Below are 4,801 nucleotides of genomic sequence, written 5' to 3' on the forward strand. Positions count from 1 at the left end.
TATAGCTCTTGCTAAGACTTCCAGCACAATATTGAATAGAAGTGAGGACATAGGGCATCCTTGTCTGGTTCCTGTTTGCAGAGGGAAGGCTTTCAGTTTCTCTCCATTGAGAGTAATGTAGGCTGTTAGTTTTGTATATATGCTTTATATTATGTTGAGGAATTTCCCTTAAATTCCTATTTTGTTGTGTGTTTTTATCAGGAATTGATGTTGGATTTTGTCAAATGCCTTTTCTTCATCAATCGATATGATCATGTGGTTCGTTTCTGTTCTTATTTATATGGTGGATAACGTTGATCGTTTTTCTAATGTTGAACCATCCTTGCATTCCTAATATGAATCCAGCTTGATCATGATGTATTATCTTTTTGATGTGTTGCTGGATTTTGTTGGCTAGGATTTTGTTGAGAATTTTTGCATCTATGTCATGAGGGATATTGGTCTATAGTTTTCTTTCTTAGTGATATGCCTTCCTTGGTTTTGGTAAGAGAGTTATACTTGCTTCATAAAATGTATTAGGTAGTTATCCATCCTCCTCTATATTCTGGAATAATATGAGTAGGATTGGTGACAGCTCTTCCCTGAATGTTTGGTATAATTCACCTGTGAAGCCATCTGGGCATGGATTTTTTTTGGTTGGCAATCTTTTGATGACCTGATCATTTTTTTTCCCTTTGTTATGGGTCTGTTCAGGTTTTTTACTTCACAGTTGTAAGTGTAGGTAGATCGTGTTTATCTAAAAATGTATCCATCTCTTCTAAGTTTTCAAATTTGTTGGAGTACAACTCTTCATTCTTCATAGTATTCTGTTATTATCCTTTTGATTTCCTTTGGTTCCGTTGTGACATCACCCATGTGATTTCTAATGCATGTTACTTGTGTCTTCTCCCTCTTATCTTTTGTTAGGTTTGCCAATGGTCTGTCAATTTTATTAATTCTTTCAAAGAACCAGCTTCTTGTCCTGTTGATCGTTTCTATAGTTTTTCTGTTTTTTATCTCATTTATTTCTGCTTTAATCTTTATTATTTCTTTTCTTTTGTTGGCTGTGGGGTCCCTGTGTTGGTCTTTTTCTAATTGCTGTAGATGCTGTGTTAATGTGTTAATTTTAGTTCTTTCTTCTTTTTGGATGTTTGCGTTTATTGCAATAAATTGTCCTCTCAGCACCACTTTCGTCATGTCCCAAAGATTTTGGTATGTTTTGTTTTCATTCTCATTTATTTCTAGAAACTTTGCAAATTCACATTTTAATTTCTTCTACTACCCAGTCGCTTTTCAGCAGCATGTTATTCAGTTTCCATGTATTTTATTTGATTTCCTTGGTCTTCCTATTGTTGATTTCTGATTTGATAGCATTGTGGTCTGAGAAGATTCTTTATATTATTTTGACATTTGTAAATTTATGGAGATTTGTTTTGTAGCCTAAAACATGGTCTATTCTGGAGAATGTTCCATGTGAACTTGAAAAGAATGTGTTTTGTGCAGTTGTTGGGTCGAATGCTCTGTTCACATCTATGAGGTCCAGTTGGCTGGTTGTGTTGTTTAGTTCTTCTGTGTCTTTGTCAAGTTTCTTTCTGGCTGTTATATCCATTTTTGAAAGTGGTGTATTAAAATCAACCACTATTATTGTAGATTCATCTATTTCTTTCTTCAAATCTATCAGAGTTTGTTTTATATATTTTGGAGCTCTTTCATTTGAAGTATAGATATTTATTATGGTTATTTCATCTTGTTCAATTTTCCCTTTAACCATGAGAGAATGTCCATCTTTATCTATTATGCTGGTTTTTACCATAAAGTTTATTTATCCGAGATTAGTACTGCCACTCCTGTTCACTTTTTATTGCAATTATCTTGGTATATTTTTTCCCAACCTTTGACTTTTAATCTGTTTTTGTCTCTGTGTGTGAGATGTGTCTCTTGTAGACAGCATATTGAAAGATCTTGTTTTCTTATCCATTCTGCCACCCTCTGTCTCTTAACAGGTGCATTTAATCCATTTACGTTCAGTGCAATTATCAATTGGTATTGATTAATTGCTGCCATTGTATTTATTTATTTATTTATTTTTTGGTGTTGCTGCTTCTTTGTTCTGTTTGTCTTCCTTTGTTGAGTTCATTATTTTTCTGCTCTTTCTTGTGAGTTTCCTTATAGTTTTAATGTTTTCATATTTTACTTGGATTTTCATTGCCTTGGTATTTTGTGAAGTGTTAATTTTCTTTGAAGTTGCCTTATAGTCCATTAACTTTTCTGTCCATTTAATGCAGTCTATTTTATCTTGTAATCGATCTGATCTTCTCTCTATCTGGATCTCTTTTCCTCCGTGTTTACCTTGGAAACACTTGCCAAAGTTTTTTTGTCAGGCCCAGCTGATGAAAAATAAAGCATGTCCTAATTAATTAACTGCAAGCTCAGTCAACATCTTTGAGATAAACCTATATAATCTGGCCATAGCTTTGTTAAAAATCTGCAAACTACACAATACCTTAGCCCTTAGCTATTTTCTGCCCAATGTCTTAAATTGGATTCATTCTCATCTATGACTCTTCTCTGACACAAAGTGGGTGCTAATCATCAAAGTCTGGAATGTCATCATAGGAGTATCCCCAGTAGCCTTTATATGCTTAGTAGGCAATTCGAAGGTGGTAGAATCCTGGCAGGAACACCAGGATGTCAATGATCAGAACAGGAATGTCCTGGTCTGCCCCCCCCCCCCTTGCTTATGTAGCCTGCTAGCAGGACGGAGCCTATGTTAATAAGGAAGGTGCCAATCAAAAACAGCATGGTGGCAAGTGCAATGACCTTATAGGGGATCTTAGAAGGGTTTTTCTTAAACTGGAGGACAATGTAGCCATCATCTCTGCTGAAGAGCCTCTAGTACTTCACTGTACTGCTGGGAATCCCAGTAACCAGGTTGTTAATAGACGGATCATAACACGTTGACCCAGCTATAAACAAAGTACTATGCTAGGTCGCCCACGCATGGAAAGCTTGCCCACGGTTGGCAGCTGAATTACCCAAGGTTGCATGGCACAGGCCACCCTACTGCCACCCTCCCACCAGGCCCTTCATTGACCAGTGAAAGATTTCATTTTTTATTCCATCAATTCCTGGTGCCTTTTTCTTTGCCAATTCCATCAATGTAATTTGGACTTCCTCTCTGAGTACTGTTGTCTCTTGATCATATGGTACCTCTTGAAATGGTTGAACAATAATAATTTCCATTTGGTACAATGACTCTGTGTATTCCTTCCATCTTTTCTTGATGCATTCTGCATCATTCAATAATTTGCCCAGAGAATCTTTTAATAACGAAAGTCGAGGCTTGAATTTTTTCTTCAGTTCCCCCAGCTTGAGAAATGGTGACCATGTTCTTTTTTGGTTTTCTAATTCCAAATCTTTGCATATTTCATTATAGTATTTGGCTTTATCTTCTCAACTGATCTTTGAAATATTCTGTTCAGCTCTTGGTTTAAATAGAAACTTATTAATAGCATGCTGCTGACTGCTTGTTGAAGACTTTTAGGAGTATATATATAAGTTTGGTGTTATTCCTGGGACTGGATTACAAGCTTTGGTTAGCTTTATGAAATACTTTTGCACTCGGCTGGCAACTATTTTGCTGCCCTATTGCCCACTTCATCTGTGATCCTCTGCCAGCACTAAGATTCTACTTCCTCAGAATGGTATTTCAGGAGTAGTTCTTCTACAGTGCACAATTGGATAAATGTTTCAGGTTTGGTATCATCACACATGCGTCCTCTTATAATCTGAGGATGACAGTTTAAGCCTTCTGGACCATCACTCAAAGGCAACATAGAGTATGAAAGGGACTCCCCATCCTTCTTAGAATCTAAAGGACTTTTTGGTCTAGCAGGTAAACCTATTTTATCCAAAACTAGTTTAACTCTCCTAGTATGTCTTTTATGATTTTTAAATTCTCTTTCAAATTTTCCAAGCCTACCTGTATATTGGCTCCATGCAATCTCAGGTAACTGAACAATTCTCTGTGGATAGGGAAGCCCTGTGTCAGCCTTTTTCTGGAGTTTTTCCACAAATCCATTTGGATTTTTTAGTGCTTCCCTCTTGTGTCTGCGTAAACAGCCTGAACTGCTTGAGAATGCTGAGACTCGAGTACAGCAATCATCTGTAACAGTTTCTGATAATCTTTGTTGTGTTTCAGTACCACATGATCTGATTCAAAGTAATAAACATCGGGTTCATCATCTTCCTCTTCTGTAATGTGCTGATTGGCACTCTCTTTGCAGATGACAAATGTTCAGTATTGAGTCTTGTTTTTGAGGGTGATTTACTTAGTACTTCACTTTCATAATTTTCAGAGTCACAACATATCCCCTTTTCATTCTGGGAAATTTCATCAGGATTTGTGTGAGATTCCCTTATATTATCACTAATTGTTGCACTTGTTTCATTGGTACTAATAATAATCTCCTCAACTGGTCCATTTTTTTCTGCAAGGTGTATTATTTTTACTGGGACTACCTCTGGCAAGAAATTTGGAAGACAACTATCTGGCCGACTGACTGGAAGAGATCAATACTTATGCCCATTCCAAAGAGAGGTGAACCAACAAAATGTGGAAATCATCGGACAATCTCTTTGATATCTCAAACTAAGTAAAGTTTTGCTAAAGGTAATACAGATACAGCTACAATCATACATTGACAGAGAACTTCCAGAGGTTCAAGCTGGATTCAGAAGAGGCCGTGGAACGAGAGATATCATTGCTGATGTCCGATGGATCTTGGCTGAAAGCAGAGAATACCAGAAGGATGTTTACCTG

The 4,801-nt window shown here is 36.7% G+C and overlaps 1 pseudogene; it reads right to left on the reverse strand.

Annotated features, from left to right (window-relative positions):
* Positions 1 to 2,564: 2,564 nt before the first annotated feature.
* Positions 2,565 to 4,801, reverse strand: part of LOC102838026 — a 4,466-nt pseudogene continuing 2,229 nt past the window's right edge.

Source organism: Chrysochloris asiatica, unplaced genomic scaffold (assembly GCF_000296735.1).
Source record: "Chrysochloris asiatica unplaced genomic scaffold, ChrAsi1.0 scaffold00180, whole genome shotgun sequence".
Taxonomy (NCBI): Eukaryota; Metazoa; Chordata; class Mammalia; order Afrosoricida; family Chrysochloridae; genus Chrysochloris; species Chrysochloris asiatica.